The 10,382-nt window shown below is 43.0% G+C and overlaps 1 long non-coding RNA gene across 1 annotated transcript; it reads left to right on the forward strand.

The window, feature by feature from the left end:
- Positions 1-3,559: 3,559 nt before the first annotated feature.
- Positions 3,560-8,384, forward strand: LOC148055218 (uncharacterized). Its single transcript, XR_015705845.1, has 3 exons — positions 3,560-4,303; positions 6,484-6,595; positions 6,697-8,384. It is a non-coding gene; the product is annotated as an uncharacterized LOC148055218 (long non-coding RNA).
- Positions 8,385-10,382: the final 1,998 nt, after the last annotated feature.

Genomic DNA, 10,382 nt, shown 5'->3' on the forward strand with positions numbered 1-10,382 from the left:
CAAGCAGATGTGCAGATTTCTTTCATCTGTATCAGTGCTGAAGAATACTACCAGAGTCTCTTCTCAGAGACAACAGCAGGGAAAAGAAAAGTGGAGCTGGAAGGCTAAAGTCAAGTCCTAACTGCAGATGAGGGAAGAATTCAGTTGAAAAGGATGAGGGTGAGAGGAGTGTGAAGGAGATGATGGGAAAAGAATGGATTAGCACTGAGAAAAGAGATGGCTGGTATAGAGGATGTGGAAAGTAATGAGGAGCCACAGCAGGCTTGAACACAGGGAATAAAGGAGCATACAGCTGGAGAGCTGACAAGAGTGCTGCAGCAAAAATATTCCAGTTAAAAGGGTTGTACTCACTTCCTTGGAAACAGCACTACTAAAGCCTTGCGAGTTCTTTGCGCTGAGTCTTGGATAGCTGGCTCTTCTCTACACTTCTTTACCACTGCTAAAACTGAAAGACAGTTTAATAGGTAAAACAAAAGCTGCGCGCACAAGAAAAGCAAAGCAAGGAATTCATTCACTACTTCCCATCGGCAGGCAGGTGTTCAGCCATCCTCAGGAAAGCAGGGCTTCATCACGCGTAATGGTTACTTGGGAAGACAAACGCCATCATGCTGAATGTCCCCCCCTTCCTTCTTCTTCCCCCAGCTTACATACTGAGCATGATGTCATATGGTATGGAATAGCCCTTTGGTCAGTTGGGGTCAGCTGTCCCAGTTATGTCCCCTCCCAGCTTCTTGTGCACCCCCAGCCTACTCACACCACTGGCAGGGTGGTATGCGAAGGAGAAAAGGCCTTGACCAGTGTAAGCACTGCTCAGCAATAACAGAAACATCCCTGTATTATCAACACTGTTTTCAGCACAAATCCAAAGCATAGCCCCATACTAGCTACTATGAAGTAAATTAACTCTACCCCAGCCAAACCCAGCACAGCTACACCAAAATGAACAGAGGAAAATGCAGCACAGCGCAGAGGGAAAAGAGAGAGACAAAATAGTATTATTGCTCCCAGGAATCTCAGAACAGGTGTTTTTTTAACATTCCTAACCAGAAAGTAGAATAGCAGAGTAAATGATGGGTGGACCTAGAGAAATTACGATATCACTATTCATTTATAGCCAGACTGACATCTAATGCCACTCAAAAATACAGAAGTACAATCAAAGTGCCACTTAGTTTAACAAAGAGTTTTAGTATATGGCCTTTATTTGTTAATAATAAACTTAGTAATTTATAATGGATACTTCAGACATTAGCTTAAAAAAATATATTTGTACTTAGACATTTCATATTATGAATACAACACACTATCATTTTTCACCACATCTAGGTAAGACCAAGAAATTACTGAAAATTGCTGCCTGTACCACCAACCAGTTCAAAGAATTTTGCATGGAAAGGCAATCAATTAAAATATGAGAGACTTGCTTCAACTAAATTGGAAGCATCCAAATTTTGATGAAAAAAAATTGGGAAGGATGAAACATTTTATTAAACCCTAAATGAATTTAATTTCAGAGACTTCATAATTTTAACTAACAATTAAAATTAGATTGCACTTCAAAACTAAAACCAATTTAAAACCAAATGAAACCCACATAGTTCCAAAACTATTATATTGAAAAAGATTATTTTTCATTATTTTCTTCTATGTAAACCAACTTTGATTACACAATTTGTTTCAGAGTTCTCTAAACTTTATGTTATAGGGAGGGAAAAAGAATTGGGGATGATGCAGTCATCCCAACATATACTGTTTTATCTTTATTTAACTCTTTTTTTTAATTACCTATTTTTTTTCCATAGCTATAGGAACACAATCTGATGAGGCTTCACCCAAAATATTTTCAGCTTTAACCTAAAAGCAAAAAGAGCCACTATATGGAATATTTGGGTAATAAAATGAACAGTTTTGCTTTGGCAGGTGGAGCCCCCTGTATTTGGAATCGTCACACTTTGTTCTTTCATCCTAAAAAACAAAAGAGAAAAATAAAAGGAGTTAGAGGATTTTCTTAGAGTAACTCAAACTGATTGTTGGGTTAGGATTTAATTATTAGTTATATATTTTTGAGGGTGCAGGATATTTTTACCAGTGAACATCTCCTTAGATGATACTTCTTTGCAAAGAAATAATAGTTTCCTAATTGCACTGCTCCTGCAAATGCATATAAATAGCCTGCACAGACTCAATTAGTTTTAATTGCAATTAGTAAGACAACTTTCCAGGAGCAGTAATGAAGAGTAAAAATGCCTTAATGGGGGATCCACAGGTTATTATTATTTTAGATTAAAATCTCAAAGAGCAGTGAAATCATGTAACTAACTCCACACAAGACTTCCTTTAAAAATAGATAAATAGATATAGCTAGTAACACATGCCACATGGAACTATGTGATAACAAGCTTTTATGCATCTTTTAAATACAGACAAAAAGAAAAGCCAAATTGTACCACTGCCCAGCTATTACAAGGTAATACTAGAAATTTAACAGATTTTCCTGAAAGAACATACTGATAATACACTGTCTTTACAGCATGTACTTTCATAATAAGTAGTGTGGGATGTAAAACTAACAAAATTTGTTTCATTTTACCTACCCACACAGAAATTCTTCAACAAATAAAAACTCATATATTTCATATTATGCAGTAAGCAAGCAGATCATTCATGTAACAAAAAACAGTTTGAGGCTGGTATTTCATGAACATTTTTAAGCCAGCATAAGCCTGCACTGCTGCAAAAGGAAGCAGTCCTACCTTCCCTAACGTGCATAGCTGTATGTTTCCATCCACAGCTCTCTGCCCCCTCATATCAGTGCTTTTGTAGTCATATAGTAAACTCAGCTGGGGAGTTGATCTGGATTAAAATGAATGGTTAGATTTTACTGGAAATAGTTCTGCAATCCAATTCACTGTGTGGTTAAAGAAGAATTTGTACTGGTACAGGCAGGAACAATATCGAAACTTATTTTCAATAGCTGTCATAGTTTATGGTTTCACAAACTCAGCTAAGTTATAAAATATAGAAACACTAGAAGGATTAAGAAAGTTCCACCTAATGAAGGTGGAAGCCTAAAATGTCAAGCCTAAAATGGAGATAAATCTAAAGATGTATTCCTGCCCTACCTTTTAAATAAAAATGATACAATAGACTAACATAACTTACAATAAGAAAATGTCTCCTTTGGAGTCTGAATTCCTTCCAGTTCTCAAGAGTATTTTAGACATTTTAGAAAACTATTCATGTTTTTTCTCTCTATACTATACACTATTTAGTCAATCACTGTCCTGGTTTCAGCTGGGATAGGGTTAATTTTCTTCCTAGTAGCTGCTATAGTGCTGTGTTTTGGATTTAGGATGAGAATAATGTTGATAACACACTGATGTTTTGGTTCTTGCTGAGCAGAGTTTACACTAGTCAAGGACTTTTCAGCTTCCCATGCTCTGCCAGGTGCACAAGAAGCTGGGAGGGAGCACAGCCAGGACAGCTGACCCAAACTGGCCAAAGGGCTATTCCATACCATATGACATCATGCTCAGCATATGAGCTGGGGGAAGAAGAAGGAAGGGGGGATGTTCAGAGTGATGGCGTTTGTCTTCCCAAGTAACCGTTACGCGTGATGGAGCCCTGCTTTCCTGAGGATGGCTGAACACCTGCCTGCCGATGGGAAGGAGTGAATGAATTCCTTGCTTTGCTTTGCTTGTGCATGTGGCTTTTGCTTTACCTATCAAACTGTCTTTATCTCAACCCATGAGTTTTCTCCCTTTTACCCTTCTGATTCTCTCCCCCATCCCACCGGGAGGGGAGTGAGCGAGCAGCTGTGTGGTGCATAGTTGCTGGCTGGGGTTAAACCACGACAGCCCTTTTTGGCACCCAACATGGGGCACAAAGGGTTCAAGATAATGACAGATTTATTTGGAATGTGCTAGATCGAATTTATAGCTGTTAGTGCTGTTTAGTTATTAATCGGCAGGCTTCTGTGCTTGCCACGGGGCTTGCTTGCCTTACTGTATATTAGAGTCTATTGATCGTTTGTGGTTGCTTTTTGCTTTTGCTGCTTCCTGTACTTCTGTACTGCTTATCATCTTACTCTGCTGTGCCTGGGAACATTTTGATAACAGCAATGGCCATGCGCCTGGGCTGGCAGATGGCCAGGGCATCGCTGCTGTTTCTGTGCTGCTGTACTGGACAGGCTGGAACTCCAGTGTGAACTCGAGTCGAAGGGACTGTGACCTGTGGATGAGTCCATGCGGGAATAGGACACCCCGAAGCGTCTGTGGACGTGGATAAGCCCATGCCAGAGCAGGTATGTCTCGAAGCGTCTGTGGCCATGGTTATGTCTGTGCCGCAGCAGGTATACCTCTTGAAGGGATTGTGGCCCAAGGATAAGTGCATGCTGGAGAAGGTACACCTCGAAGCATCTGTGGCTGTGGATAAGTCCGTGCTGCAGCAGGTACACCTTGAAGCATCAGTGGCTGTGCATGAGGTCATGCTGGAGCACCTCAAAGCATGTGGCCATGGGTAAGGCCATGCTGGAGCAAGTTTACTTCTGAAGAGACTGTGGCTGCGGGCAAGGCCACACTGGAGCGGGTATCTCTCTGAAGGCATTGTAGCCCATGGAGAAGGCCATGCTGGAACAGGTGCACCTCAAAGCAGGCTGTGGATAACTCTATGCCACAGCAGGTATACCCCTGGAGAGACTGTGGCTCATAGATAAGGCTCCACTTGGAGCAGGTAAACCCCTAAGGGACTGCAGTCTGTGAATAAGTACAAGCCGGAGCAGGGGCAAGGGGAGGAGTCCATTGCAGTGTTAAACCCAATGGTCTGGTCCAAAGGGGCCAGGGGTGGAGATTGTAATGGAAGCACCTTTAAATTGTTGTAACCTGGGATCTGAGTTGCATGTTATGGGAATTACTATAGCAGGAACTACCTGAAACAATGGAGGACAAGCCTTACAAGAAGCAGTGCAGGTGCAGCAGTGACCTGACCTGAGCTGGCTTTGGTGCCCAATAACTCCACGCAACACACCACCTCTCCTGTCCTGAGCAACCACCATCACAGATGGAGCCCAAAGTCACGGACTAAATGAACTCAATGGACATTTTGTGGACATTTGTGGACGTTTATGGACATTTCACAGGGGTGGTCCATAGACTAAGGGAATGATACCTGTGTATTGTATCAAAGGATGGGAAGGGTGGTGGTGGTTAATGAGGATGTATTGGATAATGTGGGACCTGAGCATAATGTAAATGGTATGGAATAAGGGGTGGATACTGTCCTGGTTTCAGCTGGGATAGAGCTAATTTTCTTCTTAGTAGCTGGCATAGTGCCGTGTTTTGGATTTAGGATGAGAATAATGTTGATAACACACTGATGTTTTAGTAGTTGCTAAGTAGTGCTTACACTAGTCAAGGACTTTTCAGCTTCCCGTGCTCTGCCCGGTGCACAAGAAGCTGGGAGGGGGCACAGCCAGGACAGCTGACCCAGGCTGGCCAAAGGGCTATTCCATACCCTATAACGTCATGCTTATACTGAGGAGGTTGAAGAAAAACACAGGTGACAAAAAAGACGGGGAAAAAAAAAAGGTGTCTAATAAAAAAAGGCAAAAAACAAGGCGAAGGACAAGGCGAAGGACAAGGCAGCAAAAAAAAATGGAGAAAGGAAAGGCGAAAGAAGAGGAGGTTGAAGAAAAACACAGCCCACAAAAAAGGCAGCAAAAAAAAAAAAGCGGCCAAAAAAAAAAAGGCAGCAGACAAGGCGGTGGACAAGGCGGCCAAATATGGGAAAGAAGAGGCAGCCGAAGAAAAAGGTGGCTGAAAAATAAGGGGAAAAAAGGGGAAAAAAAAAAAAGACACTTTTTTCTATCATGTTGTAGGGAAAGAATCCCTAATACTGATGCACACTTTTAAACAAGGTCAAGACAAGATATATAATCTTATCAGCTGAGAGCCTCACCCTAAGACTTCCCAAATAGCTTTAGTTCTTTAAGTGCTTATTTAAACAGAAAATAAGGTTTGCTCATATCTAGCATAAATAAGCAACCTCAGTATTATTACCTATGCTTTAAAACATAGAGTTCCCTATCAACTAAGAACCAGAAAGATTGCGTTAGGCCAAAAGAGACCCTTTGAAATTGCTCACACATATCTAAAGTGGCACAACGTGCCCAGCTCAGGAAAGGAATAAATGGTTAATGATTACAGTGAAAGGAAGATCTTCAGCAGGAAAAGCCCTCCCTGCCATGAGTTCAGTACAAGAGGCACAAATCAGAGAATCTTTAGTTATTTTTGCAATATGTAATGGAAGTTGACAGCTAGTCAGAGAGAAAGAGTTGGAACAAACAAAATATGAAGCTCCAAGACTCACTCCTACCTAACATGCAGTTCAAGTTCTCTTCACAAGCATTGCCTTTCTTATTTGTCCTGTGTCAAACCATTATTGAAGTTAGCAACCTGGAGTCATAAAACATTTCTGCTGTTCTAGGATGAATCTTCTACTTCCCGTAACCGGCCAAATTCAGAGGAGTTCAAGTAGCACAAGTGATACCTGCCCTTCCTAATTTCCCAACACCTTGGGGACGAGAAACTGGAGAAAGGTAAGTCTGTCTTTCAGCTATACACTGAAAGGTAGGAGTGATACATCAGCAATAATCATACTGCCCTGTTCTAACTGCTCATAAACATATGTGTCCCAAAGGAGGCTGTGACTGCATGGAGAGCCCATGCTGGAGCAGGCTCCTGGCAGGACCTGTGACCCCACAGAGAGAAGCCCACTCTGGAGCAAGTTTTCTGGCAGGACTTGTGATCCCATGGGGGACCCATGCTGGAGCAGTCTGTTCCTGAAGGACTGCACCCTGTGGAAAGGACCCACGCTGGAGCAGTTTGTGAAGAACTGCAGCCTGTGGGAAGGACCCACATTGGAGAAGTTCTTTGTCTCCCATGGGTGGGACCCCACACTGGAGCAGGGGAAGAGCATGAGGAGGAAGGAGCGGCAGAGACAACTGTGGCGATGTGCTCCCTCTGCCCCCCTGCCCTCCCATCTGACCTTTTCCCGTAACTCTGATCAAGTGATAACCACCAGTGGTGCCCATGATGGGTGCATCTGGTCTTGATGGCTGCATCCAGCTCAAGGCTCAAGGTGGATTCAGGGGAGACAGATAACAGCACAATAGCCAAGGGCTAATTTATGGTAATACACGCATCTGACCACAGTGCTGGTCCATGCCAATTCAAGCCAACTTTGGAAGAAACTGGCATCTGCAGTCGGTATGCAAATATGGCTATAAGTCAATCATCTTACCCCCATAAATAGTGAGCAGCCCAAGAGCCCTTTGAGCTCTCCTGCACGGCAGCGGGCTGCACGCCAGGATCTCCCCTTGAGTAGGGACGCCTCTCAAGGTTAGTCCTCGAGGTTGAGAGAATCCTTATCGCATCAGATACTCGGTAAGTGAATTGGGAACAAGCGCACTGAAACTTTGTAATCTTAGCTAAGTAATATAAAGGATCGATTGCGCATATATAATCATTTGACCAAGTCTGGGACTAGGATTGGATCCAGCTGCACCTAGACTCCTCTCTGAGAAGGAGTTTGGAAAGCAAGGGGGTCCTCTCTGAACCTCATGACTCAACGGGAGGGTCTTTTTCCTAATATCCAACCCAAACTTCCCCTGGCGCAGCTTGAGGCCATTTCCTCTAGTCCTATCGCTTGTTACTTGGGAGAAGAGACCGACACCCACCTCGCTACAACCTCCTTTCAGGTAGTTGTAGAGAGCGATAAGGTCTCCCATGAGCAGGAGAAAGGTGAAGGACCTAGAGAAAGAAATAGAAGGCAAAAAGGCAACAGAGCTGTTACTGTTGATACCCTAGCTAGGGTATCATGTACATAGATGTAGAGTGCTCACAGACACTGCGTGCACCCACACATAGAGCACACATGGTGCATGCATATGCAGAATGTACCACGCAAACCGACATGCTGTTGTAAATAGTTTCTAAAGCTAAGCAGAAAGAGTAATTTTCCAATTAGCAAAACTACTAATCACTTGTGCCTTGGGAAAGAAATTTGGGAGGGAGCTAAAAGATATGAAAGTGGTTGTATAAGTAACAAACTGTGGAAAACTAATGGCTCTAGCCTTGAAGAAGAGCTAACAGACCGATAAAAGGGAACATCTTGGCACCAAAGACTGGACGGTGGCCAGAGATGCATGAAGTTTGATAAAACTGCAGAAACTGGGTGAAAGGTAAATGCGGCGAGGGGAGATCACGACCACCGACTCAATTCAGGACCAAAAAGATTTGCCCCCCCACATCTGAAAGGAGCATGCGTGCTAATTTACATAGCAAGCGAGGCTAATTTAAATACAGTAAACCAGTAGTGTATGCAATGTTAATCACTAACCAATAAGTGTAAATTTAGGCAGGTTTATACTAATCATGTAACCTGATAAATGTGCTGTAGTTTTGTATGATGGTATGCACGCTAGGTGGAGATATCCCCCGTGCATCCAGAGCTGCAATAAAGAATGTCTACTTTCTAAATGCCAAATTGGTGTTAGAAAGTTTTTTGGACCGGTTTGCGGTAACAGTTTTGGCGACCCAGGTGGGACACGGCTTCTGAGACTCGACGGATGTGGAAATCGAAGGACCTCCGGCCGGCACTGAGATTTATTTGGAAGACCTTGATCCCCTGCTCCTCTGAGCTCACGAGCTAAGGCCCCAGGTAAGAAAATTTAAGGCATTCATTGATTTATACCTGAGCTTAGAAATCTGTAATGTATACGCCTACTTGTAGGTTCTGATATTTGTCTGTAATCTGTCTGAAGCTCTGCCCATCAGACTGAGGTGAAAGCCCAGCAGGGTGGGAGCAAAGGATCCTTGAGGGGTTAAATCCTCTCCTGATAAATCCTTTTAGGTGAAAGCCTTAAGGATGCCCGGGTTTAATTGGGGTTTGAATCCCCATCTGTTCTGATCTGTTTTGATTTTTTGGTACTGACTCAGTTTAGGTCATTTGGTTATGAGAGCGATAATTGTAATACTGAAAGTTGTTGATTTACTGTATAAGTGACACTAACAATATGGGAGGTGGACAGTCGGGAGGAATTTTAAAGAAATTGCCTTTAGGTTGTATTTTAGTACATTGGAAACAACTTGGTGGTGTTCCCAGTGGGAGTGTGCGGAAACAGGATTTGATTAAATATTGTGATCAGTGGTGGCCATTATATAAATTGGAAGATGGAGACAAATGGCCTTTTAATGGAACCCTGAATTATAACACCTTGTTACAGTTAATGCTGTTTTTGAGGCGAGAAGGAAAATGGGATGAAGTTGTGTATGTGGATACGTTCTTTACATTGCGGAATCACCCAGAATGGCAGAAGGAATGTGGTATTAATGTGGTTCCCTCTGATCCCTTGGTTTTGGCATTAGAGAAAGAAAGAGGCAGGAATCTGAAGAGGTGTTGTTCTGCTTGTAGCATTGGGCAGAGATGCTTGAAACTAGGAGAGCAAGAAGAAGATGAAGTGGAACTAATAATAGCTCCCCAGCGCCGTCTGGGACAGCAGAATGCTGAAAATGATGAGCTGGGAATAGGAGCGGAAGGGTTAAGTCCGATAGCGGGACGCACAAGAAACAGACAGGGTGGAATTATACAAGCCCCTTTACGTCAGGCAGTGGGGAATGAGGGACCGATAACCGTAAAGGTTCCATTCTCCATTACAAATCTTAATAATTGGAAACCAGCAGCTGGAAGTTATCGAGGTGACCCGGATAAGGTAGCCAGCGCTTTTGAAATGATGGTTAAAACTCAGGACCCTGACTGGAGAGATATTGAGGCAGTTATGCAAGTGCTGTTTGATAGTACTGAGAGAGAAACGATTCGTAAAGCTGCTAGAACGCAAGTGGAAGCCCAAGTTGCCTCCGGAGCCCTGCAGGGGACAGTAGAGACCCACTTTCCATCAGTGGATCCTAACTGGGACCCGAATATGCACAGAGCGAGACAACCCTTAATCCAGTATCAGAAGTGGATCCTATTTGAGATCAGGAATGCGATACCTAAAGCGATCATTTGGTCCAAGTTATATGAAGTAAGGCAGGATAGGAAGGAGTCGCCTACTGAATTTATGAATAAATTGAAAATGCAGCACGAAAATATACTACCATAGATCTGGACTCAGAGGAAGGCAAAAACCAGTTAGCTCCCTGGTCAGTCCTTGGATGACATTAGAAAGAAGTTGCAGAAAATACAAGGGAATGAAGCTAGAGATTTGGGGAAGTTATTGGATATGGAATGGATTGCATATAGGAATAGAGAAAGACAAAAAGAATCTGTAAATTGATTGATTGTGGCTCTAGAAATGGGTACAGGAGGAGGAAGAGGAGCCCCTT

Source organism: Nipponia nippon, unplaced genomic scaffold (assembly GCF_047370975.1).
Source record: "Nipponia nippon isolate SJK-2023a ecotype South Korea unplaced genomic scaffold, ASM4737097v1 scaffold_26, whole genome shotgun sequence".
Lineage (NCBI taxonomy): Eukaryota > Metazoa > Chordata > Aves > Pelecaniformes > Threskiornithidae > Nipponia > Nipponia nippon.